Source organism: Molossus molossus, unplaced genomic scaffold (assembly GCF_014108415.1).
Source record: "Molossus molossus isolate mMolMol1 unplaced genomic scaffold, mMolMol1.p scaffold_m16_p_12, whole genome shotgun sequence".
Lineage (NCBI taxonomy): Eukaryota > Metazoa > Chordata > Mammalia > Chiroptera > Molossidae > Molossus > Molossus molossus.
Window position 1 is genome coordinate 13,460,512 of NW_023425347.1, and position 19,518 is coordinate 13,480,029.

Consider the following 19,518-nt stretch of genomic DNA (forward strand, 5'->3'; position numbering starts at 1 on the left):
TACCTGAATGTGCACAGGTAGGACCAAGTTATGCACCAAGGCCATCTTTTACCAGCACTGAGACCGGGGGAAGGTCAGCAAGGCATCCTGAGATCTGCCTCTGCCTGCCTCCCTGCTGGCTGCCTATTACACCCAGTCACTGAAAAAGCCTCTGGTGGTACTTGAATTGCATGAGGTAAGTTCTTAGTGAACTCGCCAGGTAGGGGTGAGTGGTGTTCACCAGATTGATACTGGTTCAAACTCAGTGCCAGTGCTGGGTCTGAGGCTGCTCAGCAAATGTCCCAGGGTATAACAAGTCTGGCTGCCATCCACTGGGTGCTTGCACACTTTTGTGTGGGGTGGGATCTCGGAGTCATCTGGGTGAGGTCAGCAGAGTTCATCAGGCCCAAGCAGACCTAGATTTGGCCATGTGAAAGGAGGACTCTGCACTGGTCAGGCGTACGAGGAAAAAATGTGCCCCATCTTCAAGCCACACAACTCAGTCTATCCCAGATTCTGCCAGGGCAGTGCTTCCGGGCATTGGGAGGATGGGGCTAGTGGGTCTCCCAGGAGGGGGCAGTGCTGATCAGGCTTGGGGGGAAGCGAGAGGAATGGCCTACACCCCAGAGCCACACAAATAAGTCTGTCCCAGGATGTGCTCAAACTTTGGCAGGGCAGAGTTACCAAGATCAAGACGGTGGGGGTGCCCTGGCCGGTTTGGCTCAGCGGTTAGAGCATCGGCCTGCGGTCCTGAGAGACCCGGGTTCGGTTCCTGCTAAGGGCGCGTACCTTGGTTGCAGTTTGTCCCCGGCCCTGGTCGGTTGTGCGGGTGGCAGCCACTCGATGTGTCCCTTTCACATCGATGTTTCTCTCTCTCTCTCTGTTCCTCTCTCTCCCTCCCACTCTACCTGAACAAAAAAAAAAAACAAAAAAAAAAGATGACGGTAGGGGTACCAGGAGCCCAGAGAGTGAGGCTAGAAAATCTCCCATGAAAGGGAGGTGCCAGTCAGCTTCATGGGAAAATGGGAATAGCCCCCAACCCCAAACCACACAACTCAGTTACTGATACCGCCTGAGTATGCTCAGACCGCTACACCTTGTTGGCTCAGGCAGCAGACTACACAGCAAGGTGTGAGCTCTGCAGGGTGGAGTGAGAGGGAGTCCAGAGGGTGGGACTATTGCTTTTCCCCAGGCTGATGCCCTATGGCTGGGCATGTACCACCCAGGAAAGGTGGCATCTGTGGTGTGGGAGAGTCTCAGCACAGGGATCCTGGTGGCTGTCCCTTCAGCTTTGCTCCCCAAAGCCACAAACCCGTCTCCTCATGGGACTCTCTTTCTCTGCCAGAGCCCAGGATGAGTGGCTATGAACAAGATTTTGTGCACTGGCTCTTTAAGAGGGTGCCTGTGTCTCTAGCAGACACCTGTCTCTCCCTAGTGAACAGAACATCGCTGATTTTCACAGCCAGATGTTATGTGTGCTTCTCTGCCCAGCTCTGGTGCTCTGGGCAAGGAAACCACATGTGGGGTTGAAACGCCACATTCCTTAGGGGAACCTCTGTAGCTGACATATTCCTCTGGAACCTCAGCCACTGCTGGTGGGAACAGGGCCAGTCATTTTTACCTCTCCATTTTTTCGACCAGTCTCAATGTGGCTTCTTCTTTAAATCCTTGGTTATAAGATTTCTCTTCAGCCAGTTCCAGCTGGTTATTTAAGTTTATTGCTCTCTCTACTTTGTTGTTGTTCATCTTCACCTGAGGATATTTTTCCATTGACTTTTTAGATAGAGCGGAAGGAGGGAGAAAGAGAGAGAGAAATTTGATATGAGAGAGACACATTTATTGGTTGCCTCCCGCACGAACCTGACCGGGGCCGGAGATCAAACCTGCAACCCAGGTATTGCCCTTGATCAGGAATCGAACCCACAACCCTTTTGTCCATGGGTGGACACTCTAACCACTGATCTAAACTGGCCAGGCTGATTGCTCTATATTTTCATTGTAATTCCAGTTTGGTCCTGGCAGGAGGTGAGTGTAACATCTACCTACTCCATAGCCATTTTTTTTTTACTATCCTCTCACACAGTCTTTTTTAAGTTTAATTTTTAATGTATTGATCTTTAGAGAGAGAAAACGAAAGGGAGGAAGAGAGAGAGAAAAACATCAATTTATTTATGCATTCATTGGTTGATCCTTGTATGTGACTGGGGAGTGAGCCCACAACCTTTATGTTTCAGGAAGATGCTCTAATCACCTGAGGCCCCAGCCAGAGCTCCCCCACAGCCTCCAAACCGTGTGCTGCCGAACCTGGTCTGCAGAATCAGCCACGGAACATTTGTCGGCTTGAGATCTGAACCCTGTTTGTCCACTGCTAGGTCCTGAGGCCAGCTCTCTGTTGGTGGATTAAGTGGGCCAGAATACCCAACATTATAATTGAGAAATAAAACTAATATGAATGAGATTTTTAGTTTTCTCCAGAAGCAGAAGTTTTCCATCTATACCTTCCTGTCCACAACTTACCTTTATCAAATTCAGAATGGGCCTTGGAAGTAGAAAAAGACCAAATTTATCATTTTAGAATATTTATGTATTTCTTAGAGGGGTCAGATTTTTTAAAATTATTCAAGTGTATACTCATTAGAAAGAGAAAATGGAACGTGGTAGCATATAAAATACGCTATTGACTGACAAAGAATGTTGTCCAACATAGGAACCTTAAACAAAATTCCAATAGATGGCAGTATTGGCCAACTTTTTCCTTAAAAATTGCGTTCAAGATGCTAATTAAATTTTGTCAGGCAAGTTAGAAGTGCTTTTTAAATTTCTAAATAAGAATTGAATGTGATGATGATGATGATGATTATTATTATTATATTGTGCTTTAAATGGTACAAATAAGAAAAACCTTTAAGTGGTAACATAAACAACAATAATAGAGTAATTGAGTGATTAATTAACATTTATTGAGTGCCAACAAGTGCTAAGGGCTTTGTTATGGACCTCCCAAAATTCATATGTTGAAGCCCTTACCTACCTTCTGCCTTTGCAGATAGAGCCTTTAGGGAGATAACTAACTTAAAATAAGGCCATAAGGGCGGGGCTGTGATCCACTAGGACTGGTGTCCCTGTAAGAAGAGGAAGAGACACCAGAGCCCGCCCCCCACCCCTTACCCCATGGGCCACGTGAGGACACAGCAAGAAAGTGGGAGTCTACAGGCCAGGAGGAGAGCCCTCACCAGAAACCAGTCACGGTGAAAACTTTATCTTGGACTTCCAGCTTCCAGAAAAGTGAGAAAATAACTTCGTGTTATTAAGCCCCCTGCACTGTGGTATTTTGTATGGCAGCCCAAGGCCACGAACACAGGCTTCCCTAATGTTATATCTTTAAGTTCTCACCACCCTGAGGTAGGAACCATTATAACTGCTTTACTAAGAACACTGAGGGTCAAAAGGATAAACTGCTTAACAGTATTCAGTGTTATGTAGTAAATTTGTCTAGACCTGTGGGACTCCCTGCTTGCATTGTCCCTGGGGGGCCCACCCCAGACAATGACCTCTATGTGGCTACAGTTACTTCTGTCTTCATTGCACTCGACCTATCAGCACGGACACAGCTTTTCACTCCCTCCTCTGGAAATTCGGCTTCAGGAGCCCGTGCTCACTGGCTTTCTTCCTACTTCTCTGGCCATCCTTCTCAGGCGGGCTTTGTCGGTGTCCCTGCCTCTCCTTTCCCTGCCTCTCCTTGATTCTAAACCTGGCCGGCCTCTCTCCCTGTTTATCTGGAAGGTTCTCCGGTGATCTCAACCAGTCTCGTGGTAATTGCTGCAGCCTCCAAACTGGTTTTCCTGCTCCCATGCTTGTCTTCCTACAGTGACACAGCAGCTAAGGCATCCCTGTTAAAATAGGAGTTAGATCCGCAGTTTTTTTTTAGCTCAAACCCCCGCAAAGGCATTCCTCTATCTCCAAGAACAAGCTAATGGCCCATGAGCACCAGCACTGTGAGCATCTCTAGCCCCCAGACCCTGGCTATTTCTAAATTTCTCTCTGGCCTGATGTGTTACTACTCTTTCCTTTGCTCACTCACCACACCCACCTAAGCCAGTCATGTTTCTGCCTCAGGGCCTTTGCCCTTGCTGATTTCTCGGCCTGGAATATTTCCCTGGTGATGCAGATGTCATCCTATCCTGGGGGCTTCCCTATCTAAATTACAAATCACACACTCCCAGTACTTCTTACTCCCTTTCTTCATTTGTTTCCATGTCCCTGCTTCACAGTTATCTAACATGCTAAATACTTTACTTATTTATCTTGTTTATTGCCTGCTTCCTCCCTTCTAGAATATAAACTCCCCAGGGGCAGGGACGGTTGTCCTTTATTTGAACTGTTCTAGCCTTTAACTCTATAGTGCATGGCCAGAAAAGATACGCAGTAACTGAAAGAACCATACATATCGCCTCACCTGGAAATGATGACTAAGAATAAGGAAGGTTCTTGTGCAAAGAATTCCCAACAGCTCTCTACATTTCACACAGAGAAAATTAAAAAAAAAAAAAAATATATATATATATATATATATACACACACACACACACACCCCACCATGTGAAGGATTAGATTGAATAAAAACAATGATCATACATTAAGGATTCTTAGGTATTACAATAAGCTATAAAGAAAAACTACCAAATCTCTGGAGACATTGTACAGTTTCTGAATTTGTTGGTGCTATTTACGATCACTGAGTGTGAAAGCAAAGGAAGGATTGGCTGGTTTTAGGTGGTCTTCCAGGCCCAGATATCTACAGCTCAAATAAATGTATTCTTTATCTGATTTTTGTGCATTTAAATATCCAAATGCAGAATTGTTACATGCTTAGAGAATTTTGTAGACAACGAACAGCAATGTAAGACTAATCCTGTATTTAAAAAAAATACAACAGCAGACTTGCCTATAGAGATTATTGTATATACTCCATTCATGGGCTTGTATGAATCCCTTCCCTTAAGCAAATGTCATAATTTTTATGATATCCCTGAATATTATTGGCATGTGCTTATATAGCTGTCTTTGATGAAACTAATAACGTGATTTAGTGACATATTATTTCCATGTCAGACAAAACTTATCTGGATTTTATAAGTTAGGGTATAGAGTGAAATACAAAGAGGTGAAAGTGCTCTGCCTAATAACAATAAATCTAAAATTAGGATTGCTGCTCCGCCGGTGTGAGCACCGACCCTGCACCGAGGGGTCGCCGGTCAGCTTCCCGGTCAGGGCACATGCCCAGGTTGTAGCCCGATCCCAGTGGAGGGCATGCAGGAGGCGGCCAGTCGGTGTTCTTTTTCATCGATGTTTCTATCTCTCTCTCTCTCCCTTCCTCTATCTATAAACTCAATAAAGAAAAAAGTTTTTTTTTAAATCCTCACCTGAAGATATTTTTCCATTTATCTCCAGATAGAGCAGGAGGGAGAGAGAGAGGAAGAGAGAGAGAGAAACATCGATGTGAGAGAGACACATTGATTGGTTGCCACCTGCTCAACCCGCACTGGGCCGGGTACGAACTGCAAACGAGGTACGTGCCTTTGGCCAGAATCGAACCCGGGACTCTTTAGTGGGCCGATGCTCTAAACACTGAGCAGGCCAGGGCAATGAAAAATAGTTTTTTTAATAAATAAAATTAGGATTACCTTTCATAGGTACCGAATATTTTTCTTAAGTTCTATCCGAAGGTGACGAATACATCAGATGGTGTCTTCTAGTCTTGTGACTTGTGGTTTTTTCATTGTACGTTTCATTTCTAGAGTCATTTTCTGAACAGTGTTGCTTTGGAACTCAGCTAACAGATGTATGAATCTGACTCAGTGGGCTTTCAGAGTTGGAAGGGGCCCCAGAGGCCATCAGGACCGACCTTCTGGCTTTACAAGTCAGGAAATGTGACCTAGAGATGTGAAGCAACTTGCCTGGTGACATACAGGTAGCTTGTGGCCAGGCGGACACTAGAATCCTGTTCTTCGATTCCAGTCCATCTCTTTCCTTATCCCATGCTACTCAGAAGACCTGTGAACCTTCCAAACAGCCAGGTGAGCCTTGCCTGCCTGTGGGAGCAGCAGGTTTTAGCAGAGTGTGTATTGCGGTGAAGCAGATCACATGACTTTAGGAGAGGACAGCACAGCCTGGAGGTGAGGACCGGCGCTTGGGGATCTGTGGCAGTGATAAAATCCTGGTAATCAAGAGTGGACCACCATTCTTCCCGGCACTTCGCTCCTCCACCAAACTGAACTGTGGCTCTGTCACTCTGCACCTGGCTTTAAGGACACAGATCACATCGGTGGCTCTCACTAGACAGTCTAATTATAGTTGGTAACAATGTCTATTAATTTCATTGGTTTCTTGTACAGAGAAAGAATTTGAATAACAGAATCTTTATTTAAATAAGGACACGTGACTATTTTCCACACCATAAGTCTGTTTTCTATTTAGTTGTATAGTAGACCATCTGGTAATGGAGAAAATGGTTTGAAAACCCACCTAAATTAGTCTGAAATGTTGCGTTTCCTGCCTTTGGGGCTTTGCATTTTTAAGTTTTATGTTGCTGTACTAGATGGTGATCAGGCTAAAAGTAATACCTCTCCTATACCTATGCACATGTTTCAGGGTACAGACACATACAACTCACATAATAGATGCGCATTTTACTAACACACAGGCATACTTAGAAACTGTAAGAATGCCAGACTAGAATTTAGTTTCTGCAAACAACAGACAGTCCATTCATGTACCACCACATAGTTTTGTCAGGCATAGTATGCTCACATATGCAAGTTCTAACACTAAGATATGATATTCAAAGTAGGGTTTGTGAGTCTGAGGATGACATGGAATTCTGCGCATTAGGTGTGTAACTATGACATTAATGTTCTATGCCTAACAAATAAGACTCAAAAGAAAAGAGTTAAAGGGCCTCGTAGTACATCGCGTGGTAAAGCATAGGTTAATGATGAAAATGGTAACAAAAGCTACAAGTAAAAAGGAGGGCCTCAAAAACGCCTTTTTAAAAGAATAATATGACCCAGCTGGTGTAGTTCAGTGGTTGAGCATCGACCCAGGCACCAAGAGGTCGCCGGTTCGATTCCTGGTCAGAGCACATGCCCAGGTTGTGGGCCCAATCCCCAGTGGGGGGCTTGCAGGGGGTGGTCAGTTGATGTTCTCTCTCATCGATGTTTCTATCTCTCTCTCCCTCTCCCTTCCTCTTTCTCTAAAATTCAATTAAAAAAAATCTTTTTTAATTATTAAAAAAAATGAATGATATATATTTTGAGTACAGGGGTTTTCAAACATTTTAGTCACTGAAGCTAAACAACTGTTAAGAAACAATCAGAAACCTTCTATGATGATAAAATTTTAATGATTTACATATTCAAGGCAAGTGGTAATAAAGTTTATATCACTGATAATCAATAAAAGATAATGGTAACAAAAACTAACAGTTTTACATACTGTGACAGTTTAGGGATTAAGTTTGTATGAACTGTAAGGTTTCCCTTTTGGTTTAATCTTCTCCAGGTCAAATAAGAAATTTTCCACTTGCAGATGATCTCTGCTCCAGAGCTTGTTTTATATTCACAAATAAACGAGCTGCTTTACTTTGAACTCAGAAATGAAAGGAATAATATTATATTATTATACCTTCCCACATTTTATTATGTAAACACATACACATCCATACAAAACCCTACTGATAAAACGTCCCTAGAGAATATTAGCAAAATCCCCTGGGATCCTAGGGTTTCTATGTTTACCCTAGGGTTTGAGGAACCCAATTTAAAAATGTGTGCTTTTTTAGGATTATCAGTGTATCAGTCAGGATGATCTGGGTTCCAACTAGATTAAATGTCTTTTATTCTCATATTTACATATGAAGTCCTGAGGTAGAACAGTTATAAGGGTCGGTTAATTCAGCAGCTTAACAAGACCATAAAAGACCTACAATTCTCTCCTTCTTTCCACTCTGCTATACCTTGCATGTGGGGACTTCCTTCATGGTCACAAAGTGGCTGCAGCAGTTCCAGATATCACATCCCTTATACTTTCACAGAGTAGCAACCAAAACCTAGAAGAGAAAGTGAGGACACAGCCTTATCATCTGTTCCTTCCTAAGTGTGAGGAAAATAATCCTGGTTGTCCCAACCCCAATCAGATTTCCCGTTATAAGGCTGAAAACTGCATCCTGTGCTCATCCCTAAATCAGTCACTGTTGGCTTAGGTAAACGATGTTCAACCCAAGCTGCACACTAACAACGCTTGGGAAGTTTTCAAAAACTGTCAAACTCTAGACCAATTAACCACAATCTCTGAAGATGGGCCTGGGCATCAGTATTTTTATAGAATTCCCAGAAGATGCTGATAAACAGTGAGGGTGATGAAACCTGTTAGAATGGCTGTTATCAAAAATACAAGATAACAAGTGGTGACGAGGGTATGAGAAATGGGAACTCTTGTGCACTATTGGTGGAAATGTAAATTTTTAAATTGTTGTAGCCATTATTAAAGCAGCTCAGTGGTTGAGCATCGACCCATGCACCAAGAGGTCGCCAGTTTGATTCCCTGCCAGGGCACATGCCCAGGTGGTGGGCCAAATCCCCAGTGGGGGGTATGCAGGAGGCAGCCAATTGATGTTTTCTCTCAGCAATGTTTCTATCTCTCTTTCCCTCTCCCTTTCTCTCTCTCTCTCAAATCAATAAAGAAAAATAAATAAATAAAATAAATAAATAAAACTACCATATGATCCAGCAATTCCACTACTAGGTATTTACTCAAAGAAAAAAACTAACTCGAAAAGATATGTGCACCCCATGTTCATTACAGTGTGATTTACAGTAGCCAAGATATTGAAACAACCTAGATGTTCATCAGTTGATGAATAGATGAAGAAAATATGATATATAACTGTATATACACATATAAACCCAATGGATTTTATTTAGTATAAAAAAGAAGAAAATCTTCCCATTTGTGACAAATGGATGAACATTGAGGGCATTATGCTAAGTAGGACAGAAAGACATATCATATGATCTCATTTATCTGTGGAATCTGAAAAACCAAAAACCAAAATCAAACTTATAGATACAGACGACGAATTGGTATTTGCCAGGAGCAGGGAATGGGTGGGGAGGGGGGTGGACAAAATGGGCGAAAGGGAGTCAAAAGGTACAAAACTTCAGTTATAAAATAAGTCTTGGGGATGTCACATACAGCATGGTGACTGAAGTTAATAACACAGTATCGTATATTTGAAAGTTGCTAAGGGGGTAGATCTTAAAATTTCTCATTATAAGAAAAAATTCTTGCAAACGTGTGGTGATGCATGTTGTTGTTGTTTTTTTTTTATCTTCACCCGAGGATATTTTTCCATTTTTTGTACAGATAGAGTGGGAGGGAGAGAGAGGAAGGGAGAGAGAGTGAGATCGACGTGAAGGGACACATCGAGTGGCTGCCACCCGCACGACCAACCAGGGCCGGAGACAAACTGCAACCGAGGTACGTGCCCTTAGCGGGAACTGAACCCGGGTCTCTCTGGACCGCAGGCCGACGCTCTAACCGCTGAGCCAAACCGGCCAGAGCTGGTGATGCATGTTAACTGGACTTATTGTGGTGATCATTTTGCAATATACGGGGTAGGGCAAACGTAGCTTGACAGTTGTTCAAATAGAATGTAATACAAAAATTAATAAATAATAATACGAGAATAAAGTTTGTTAGGTCCATGGTGAGATTACAGAGAAGATAAGGACCAGTCGGAGCTCTGAAAGCACATGTTACAGATACATGCTGTAAACACTGGAGATGATTTTCACTTTTTTAAGTCACAAGCAGTCTACTGCATAATCATTGGTCATTAACAAAAACCGATTCCTTCTTTCTCCTTAGGCTCAGAGCTACTCAGACTTTGAGAAGCAGGTTTGTCAACATGACACAGGATCAAGCTAGTGGATTCCAATGATGAAACAGGAAATGCATTCACGAGCTTTTGGCATACCTCCAAATTTACTTAGAAACGGGATCCTACTTCTGCTTTATTATCCTCCAGACCAAAAATTAGACTACATGGAACCAAATATTAGATGGGACCGTAAAAGAAAACCTGGCTCCCACACTTGCAATCCCACCAAACTGCCACCCGTTTTAATATGTGAAGAGACCCTGGCACAGAGAAGTTATGCAATCTCCCGAGATTATGTCAAATCTGTGGCAAAAGCAGATCCTTTCTCCACCTTGCTCTTGCTCTGTCTTTGGTGCTCTTATAATAATTAGTGTGTTTCTCTGATGGTAGTTCTGTGTATCTCAACTTTGAATGCAGTAGAAGAGGTGCTAAAGAAACAATTTAGATTTGACACTTAGTTTTCTAAAGGGACACGTGGGGGCAGCAAAAGTTTAAGAAAAAAATTCCAGTTCTCACTTGTACAGGCTATATACAGAGATGGGCAAAAGTAGGTTTACAGTTTTGAGTTCCCAAAACGTGGCGCTTATTCTTGTATTATTTATTTGTTAATTATTGTAAATCTACTTTATTAATTACTGTATAAATTACTGTAAGCCTACTTTTGCCCACCCCTGTACATACATTCGGAAAGGTTTGGAAAAGGGTATTTTGGGGGAGGGGTGGTTTGTTTATTTGATGGTACTGAGATTGCTTATGACCCATTTGCGTCAACAAAGTATTGGGTATTTCATAGAAAGTAGTAGTCAGTGTGACTTAATTTTGCTTCCAAATGTGTCACTGCTAAGAGATTATCAAATGCACTCATAAATAGGAAGTGTGCCTTCAGAATGTTAATACTGAACCACACCTTCCTCGTGGAAGTTAGTGAGATTTTGTGTCATGTGGACTGGAATAAGTAAAGGCCAACTTATTGGTGAAAATGTCCTTTAGCTGTTACCGTAACCCATTTTCATTGTTGTGATTACTGCTGAATAAAATGTTCTCCTTTGGTAGTTACTTCTATTTTTCATTTTCTCACTCTTTAATGTTTTCTTTCTTACTGTCAGTTGTTTTGTCTTTCCCTAATAGCTCCAAAGAGATTCCTGAGAGATAGTCTTTACTTTCCTTCTATCAAATTGTTACTATAAATGGAATTCTTGCACTGGAGTTCTGTGCTGTAAAACATTAGGCATGTGTCCTGGCAGTGTTCAAGCACATTAAAGAGACAGGTAACTGCAGGCAGATTCAGACTAGAAGCTTACATCTTCTGGTTTTCTTGCAGCTTTCAGTGGAGACTGAACTCATTCATGGAAACAGTCACCAAGGAAACATCAACATTACACTGAAGAGCCATGTCTCAAGCATTATCTAGAATCCAGGCTTTGAAGTTCATTTCTATCAACACTGCACATTTCCTATCTGCAGTTACCAATGGATAAACAGGTCCTCTCGAATGCCGAACCCTTTAAGGCAGTTTGGATGCTTTAAGTTTACAAACATTCAGTCAAAAGGTATTTTATATTTTATTTTAAAAAAATGTTTTGTTTCTTTCTTTCTTGATCTTAGAGAGAGAGGAAAAGAGAGATAGAAACATCTATAAGAGGGAACATCTATTGGCCACCTCCTGCCTGCCCCTCATTGGGGATTGGGCCCACAACCTGGGCTTGTGCCCTGACTGGGAATTTAACCAGTCTCCTCTTGGTGCATGGGTCAGAGCTCAACCACTGAGCCACATGGGCCGGGCTCCAAAGGTATTTTAATTGGGCCTTTAATCCTGAGCACAATCCAGGGCACAGTATCTAGTATTGTGGACAAACTGCATGGAAGTGGTGTGGTGAGGGGAAGACCAACACCCTGGACACCTAACCTTGACGCTTTTGGCCACCAACCAGCTGACTGTTGCCACACACCTGTGGTGCGGGGCATTATGATGAGAGTGCTGAGACTCTAAAATTCTGTGATTCTCATAGTTTCTCATTCAGGACAGAACTGTGGAAAACATACTGAATTCCGTCTCTTTGGGAGGTTTGAGCCAGGCTGCTGTTGAATATAAGTCAGGTTGTTCCTATGTATTGCTGGCACTGGAACATGGGAAAACTGCCAAGGTCAAGGAAATTCTGTTGTTTGAAAAAGTTTTGGTTGTTAGCTTCTCTTTCTAGTAGTAAAACTAAAAGAAAAAGGATGTTAAAAATCTTGTCAATATTCTGGGAGGTTTTATATGAATATTTAAATATAGTAAGAACATGTAAACTGGGTACCTATTTTTCATGTTTTACTTAACCCGAACTTTTATAATGGTTGCTTAAGTGCTCAAGAAAAAGAAAAAGAAAGGAAAAAAAAAAGAGAAAATATGCATTTAAACAGTTCCTAGGTATTCTTCCTTTATTCAGTATACTTGAGAGGTTCACTCAAGCTGTAGTTTTAAAGTGTAAAAATGTTAAGATTAATGGAAATTGAAAGTAGTCAAACTATTATTTATTCAACTAAGTGTCTTAGCTGACTTTGTCTCTAAAAGTTCCTGAGACAGCCCTGGCCAGTTTGGCTCAGCGGTTAGAGCATCGGCCTGCGGTCTGGAGAGACCCGGGTTCGGTTCCCGCTAAGGGCATGTACTTCGGTTGCAGTTTGTCCCCGGCCCTGGTTGGTCGTGCGGGTGGCAGCCACTCGATGTGTCCCTTTCACATCGATGGTTCTCTCTCTCTGTCTCTTCCTCTCTCTCCCTCCCACTCTATCTGTACAAAAAAATGGAAAAATGTCCTTGGGTGAGGATAAAAAAAAAAATAAAAAAATAAAAGTTCCTGAGACAAATGAAAACCAGTTTTTCAAAATTAGAAATATTTAAACTGAAGACCACAGTTAACTTAGTATCCTGTAACTTTGGTATTTTGAGGAGCAATTCTCAAAGTAGCAATTCTCAAGGAGAGTTAAGTCAAAAGGGGGCTGTGTGCATAAATTGTCAGGTTCTGTTGTTTATTTTTAATCACTCCCCAAGAAAAAACTTCCTTTTCATTCTTCTCAGCACCATACTTCAAAGGAAAATTGTGTAATTCTTATGTCCACAGCATTAGGGCTAATATTTTCTCATTAGAAAGGCTGTACAATGCACATTGTAAGATTCAGAAAGAATATATTTTGAGCGTGGAAGCAGATGAAGTGCCATGTGTCATGTCAATTTTTTAAAAACCTCATGTACTTGATCTGACCTTATTCAATTGTCAACTTAAATTTGGAATGCAACTTATGTTGAAATAAATACAGAAAAACACAATGCCATTTGAATAATGCCTGCCCAAGATTCCAGAGACATCTTAAGTATTGTTTTATTTGGGAAAAAAGGTTAGTGACTTAAAACACACACTCTCTCTCTCTCTCTCTCTCTCTCACACACACACACACACACACACACACACACAAAACAAACCTCTCTAGACTTGAGAAGCAAGCTTCAGGCATCTTTGTTGGTTGAGTGTGTACTTGGAAATCCAGAGGTGGCTGTGCTGTCATTTTGAGGTCTTGGTGAAATCATCTTGTTCAGCCCCACCACACGCACACCACAGCCCCCTCACTGCAGATGCCTTTCAGCATCACGTGCAAACGCAGTGAGGCTCCATTATTGAGAAATTACAAAATGTTAAAACATGGAGGTCTCACAGGTTTTAGTGGCAAGCGAGGTTTGCTCTTTCGAAGTCTGTGGTCGCGTGGAGAGCAGTGGAATCCGGGTCGGCAGGGCCCCTGGAGCACATCGCCAGGAACTCCCTTGAGGAAGGCAGAACAGGCAAAAAGCGAGCGATCTCCACGTTTTAAAATAAGGCCTTACCGCTTATTTCTAAATCAAAGTGATTAATCTTCGAGAAGATCTCAGAGCACGGGTTACAGCCTGTTCTGGCACTAGCCAACCCAGACAAACTGAAAGTAAACGGAGCCAGGTGGGAGTCGATCCACGACCCCCGGCCCGCCGGGCAGCGGGCAGTGGGGCGAACATTTAAGGGCCTGCACCCAGGGAACCAGGATCAGCCATCGCGACATCTCGGGCTTTGCAAAGCAGAAAGTTTTGAGGCTTCCATTCCAGACTTTCAGGAGACTTGCATCAATTTAGGAGACTCTCTGTCTCCACCAGCCTCTAAATTCTGAATGTGAAAGAGCCCAGTCGGCTCCCGCCCCCCGGCCCGACTGGGTTTGGCGCCAGAGCGCCCTCGCGACGGAGGCCTGCGCGCAGCGGGGACTGTCCGCCCGGCCAGGGCGCCCAACGCTCCCGGGCCGCCTCCTCTCCCTCCGCAACCCGAGGCCCGGGCCCCGCCACCCGCGCGGACGCAGTCGGCAGTGCAAAGTGGTGGCGGCGACCGTGGGAGCCGAGCGCGCTGCTCCCCGGCCGCCCGGGAGCGACGCCCACCTGTTTGCCCAGATAACGCCGTTTCCAAGGAAAGACACTTGCAGCCCGAACGGTGACTAGACCCCACCCGGGGCACACACCCTCCTCGAGATTACACGGCTCGAGGGGCCGCTGAGTGTGCAGCCAGAGGGCTGGTGCGAGCCTGCAGCCGGGATGCCGCCGCCCGGCCGCTCCCGGGAAAGACACCCGAGCTGCTCCACCCAGCCGGCCGGGCGCCCTTTCTGAACAGCGCGGCAGATTTGCCCTGGGGCGGTGGGTGGGGGGCGTCAGGGAGGGCGCGCGCCTGGGTGCGCACCTGTGTTTTCGGATTGCAGATTCAGAGGACACGTTCTAGGACGTGGCCTGAGCGAGTGTGGTTGAGACGCCAAGTAGAGTTCGAAGAGTTAGAAATGGAGGGAGAGGGAGGGAAAACTTGGGAAGAAAAAGAAGCCCGTAGCTCAGCGGTCGGGTACAAGTTACATCTAGCCGCAAATATCCAAGTGAAACCTGGGTGTGGTTCTAAACCTGTATCCCGCGGAAACCTCCAACGCCACCGAGAGAAGAAGGAAAATGCCGAGTTTGTAGGCTCTTACTTAACTTGTTCTTAAGTTGGTTGATTCTAATGCAGGGCAATTTGCGTGAGAGATTTACACCTCTCTATACCGAGGACTGACACACGCCCTGTTTTCCCAAAGGATGGACAGGTAAAGTCGAGGTCTCAAGTTTTATACACGGCTAAAGGCGAAGAATAGCTGCGGATTAGAAAGCCAACCCCCAAACTCTGCCTCGGATAGAGGCACAAGTTTCCCCAGGTCAGTGGTGCTCAAATTTAAGCTTGCACTCACCTTACTGGGAAGGCCGGTTAAAATAATGATCTCTGGGCCCCACCCTCACACTTTTCAGTAGAGCTAATGTGGGGCCTGAGAATAAGTTCTCAAGTGATATTGATCTTGCTGGTCTCTGGACCACACTTTGAGAACCACTGTCCTAAGCCACTGGTTCTCCAATTTGGCTGCACATTGCAATTACCTGGGATACTTTAAAAAATAGTTAGGTTTGAGTCCACTTGGGCATTGACCTTTTAAAACTCTTTAGGTGATTCTGATATAAAACAGTTTGGATACCACTGCCCTAAATCATGCATTGCCCAAAGACAACTTTTATGAGAAGAGAGGGGACCAGGACCTTTCCCCATTCTGTTCTTGGTGATTCTGCCAGCTTTAGGTCTAGCTCCCCAGTCTATGTAAGAAAAACCCACACTTTACAGATGTTTTGCACAGTGACACAGACATGACATCGACTGCTTTCATCAACTATACAGGAATTATAAAGCATGAAAGAATTCCCCTAAGGCCTTAAAAAATGCAATGATAATTTAACATGGATAATTCTGCCCCACATGTATGGAAGCCTCTTCAAACATCCCAGCTCAGTATATCCCATTAGGAACCTAAGTAACTGCACAGGGTTAGTGACTGCAGGCTTTTCATGCTGGAGTTACGGAGTCCGAGTGTCCTAAATCCAGGCTGGATGGCAGGCATTTGCATCCAAACTCGCCAAGCACAGTAATGTGCACTTCAGGGGAACTCTTGCCCTTGGCTAAAAGAGTGGGAGAGGGAAACAGTATTGGCTCTTGCACAAACCCAAACTCTGGTTATATAAAATAATGAACTGCTGATACCAAGACTAGAAAGGTCTTCACAGCAGACATCTGAGGGGAAATGATGAGGGGAGAAAGGGATGAGGTGGGGAAGCTCTTTCTCTTCCTTTTCCTCCAGGGCATAACCAGAGGCAGAGGAACCTTGCACCTCAGAGGAACTCCCCAGAAGCACTCCTCTGTGTATGGCTTTGGCTGCTTTAAGGGTTTAGAACGTCACTTTAGACAAGCCAGGACAGGGACAGAGATAACCCGAAGGGACTGGGTCCCCAGAGATTGTTTATACTTTTCCAGGACTTCTGCCTTTCCCATCATTTCCTGGCCCCTCCTCCCCCCTCCAAGAACAAGTGCATGGGGGAATACATGAGAGATTAAGGGGAGCCCCAAACCTCCCCTACTGGCTAGAAATTCATGAAGACCGTCCTTTGGGCCTTGAAGTGCTCCTGTAAGTTCAAAAGGAACCTCTCAGTTTCCACGAACTCACTCCTCGCCCCCTTCTGCACATTTATTTCGGGGGGGTGGAGTGGGTAGGAGAGACGAAAACACTGGAGTGGGGAGCTGAAGATGGGTGGATCTCAGAAAGCAAGAGAGCAATTCTTCACTCTGCCCCCCCGCAGTCCCAGACTGGGCTCCCCTGCCACACTCCCGCGCCGGCGTTCGGGCTACCCCCTGTCTTTCCCGGGCCTGGAGGGATGCGGCGTGTTCCAGCGATTTACTCTGGAAAGGAGTTGGGAGAGTTCCCCTTTCCTCCCCCGCTCCTCCCCCCCGCCCCAACTCCTCACGGTTCTTCGCTAGGGTTTCCCTCCGGGCAGATTACTTTATGACAGGGTGTGATAAGTGGTGATTTTGTTCCTCTTTTGATGGCAGGATTGCTTTGTAAACAGAAGCGCAAACTCGTTCCGATAGTGGTTCCGCACCAGTGCGCGGCGGCCGCCCTGGCACAGCGGGCGGCTGAGGCTGCGGCTGCACCTGTCGCCTGGGGCTGGGAGGGACCCAGGCCGTCCGTGGAGGTGGCTCACAGAGCGGGGTCACGATTCTCAGGCCTCCCCGGTATCTCTAGGTTTTCGGCCCTTGGGCCTCCCGGCCTCCTCGGGCCTTCTGTCCTCGGTGATCCAGAACTCCCAATTTGAAAGAGCATGCCAGGGAGCCACCGGTGGACACGCGTCAGCATCGTGGAGCCTCCCTTCTGCACTCACCCTGAACACATTTGGTAAGAGGTTTGGCTTCTTTCTTCTGTGGTTACTGTGACCTATTCCTTTGCCCTAATCCAACTGGAGAGTCTTGGGGCTTCTGTGCACTGCAGCAATCGCTCCAGGCGAGGGCTTCAGGTCCCAATGTGGCAAGACATCGCGGACATTCCCTCATCTTTCCCCCTAAGTGCCCAATCCTCTCCCTTCTCTGCTCCCAACGTGAAAGCCAGTTTACTGCTCTGAGTGGCCCAAGAAAGACCCAACATTGACTTAGGCTCTCTAGGGCCCAAGGGCAGAGAAGAGGAGCCTCTGCAGGAGAAGAAGCTGAGGTGCAGGTAGTGGTCACTCAACCTGTCCCAATCACCCCTAACTCTTTTAAGGGAAAAGTGAAGTCCAGGTCACCACAGTAGTGAACTTCCAAATTAACCCACTGTTCAGACTCAGGTCTAGATTTCCAAGTGCCTTAAGGAGCCTTGAAGGGGTTGCTGGGCGAGTCTGGCACTTGATGAATGAAAAGGTGTGGGAACAGTCCTGGAAGTTCTGAGGTGGGGTAAATGCAGTTCAAGCACAGCTTTATCCTAAGGGAAAGATTGTTCTCAGTGTAACTTGGGGGCTGCTGGAGCTGGGAGTGTGTGTGTGTGGAGGGGGCATTACTGTGATAGGAGTAGATTCCATTGGGATAGCCCTGGACACCGGGGCCTCAGAGAGCCTGAATTCAGCATTACCAGGAGCTGGGAGCTCTGCGCAATCTGACACCAAGTCATGCGGCTCCTTCCGGCTCGCAACCCAGGTCACCTGCACTGAGGGTGCACAGAAAAGTTTGCTACTGAGTCAGGAGTCTCAGGATGTTAGCTGTACAACCTGCTTTGTATGTGTGTGTAGGTGGGGGGATTCCTGCTGCTCTCCCTCACCCAAACCAGGTGAAAATGAACAGCAGCAGTTTTCTCTGATTCTCCAGAGGCCAGATGTTGCCATTCTGGAGACTGCTTGGGTGCTGAGGTGGGTCACCAAGTAGCCTTGGGCCTGCCCTGGCACTGGCACAGCTGGCTCGCTAGGGTGGCCTACTGGCACCTGAGCTTGGGATGAAGTTGGGAGGCCTGTCCTTTCCCCTCTCTGTCCCATGGCGCTCCCCTGGGGGACAGCAGAATCAGGTTGGTGGAGCCAGGGAGGAGGTGTGGTGGGGAAAGGCCCTTGGGGTGAAACAGCGTTTGGCGAGCAAGAGGGAGGGCATACACCTGGGGAGATGAAGGTTCTGAGGGTAGGAGTAGCGGGAGGCACAGATGACCCAATGTCCCGCTGCGAAGTGCCTAAGAAAGAAGCAATGGCTTGACCTTATCTGGAACTGAACCGGTCTCGGGTGAGGGTGGGGGATGGGCGGAGTGGACCGTCCTTGATCAAACTCCGAAGCCTTTCTTGAGAGCACAAGGTGGGCCAGGTGCTGTGCTAACCACTTTGTACACATTCTCCTAGTGAATTCTCACAAATTACCCATTCTACAAATGAGTATATGAAGGTTCAGACAAGTTCAGTAACTTGCCCTAGATCACTCAGCCCATAAATGTAAGTGACAGAGCTGAGTTTGAGCCCCAGTGGTCCTATTCCAAAACTAAATTCTAGCTCCCTGCTGTGTTCGGATTCCTCGAGTCCCTCCTCCGTTCTCTCCCGTGCCCCTACCCCGGCCCGCCGGGCCCCTACGCCTAGCATCTGAACAGACACCAAGGCTCTAATGCCCCACCCAGGCCTGGGCTGCTTCCTTCTAAATCTCCCTGTCCACTGCCATCCGACCCTGAGCAGCGGCTTGGTTTCGCACTTAACCACACCAGCAGCTTTGCCTCTTCTTTCCCGCACGCTACCCCCCACCGCCCCCTGCTACGTACCAAAGTGGGAGAGGGCATTCTTAGCGCCCCACCCGGCCCTGGCACACGCTCACGCGTCTTTCCCAGGCTCGGTCTGGCCCAGCCAGGGGGGTTCCGGGTCCAAGTCCCTCCAGCTCTAGTTCCACCAGTGCGCGGGAGAAGTCAGGTTGCCTCGGCCTGAAACCACGTTCATTTTTAAGGGGGCACAGCGCCCACAGTCGGAATCTCGAAGAACTACAGGTGCATTCCCAGGAAGAGTCTTGGACTTGGAAGCATTTGGATTTCACCAACCTATTTCGACAGTCGGAAAAATCCGTGGAAGTGAAATGTAGACGCTTATAAGTTTAAAACTTATAATGATTTAAATTCTCGCAAAAAAAAAACAAAAAACAAAAGCAAAAGCAAAGCAAAGCAAAACAAACAAACAAAGAAACCACACATACATACAAACAAACAAAAGCCAAACTTGTTGAGCAATGTTGTAAGGGAGG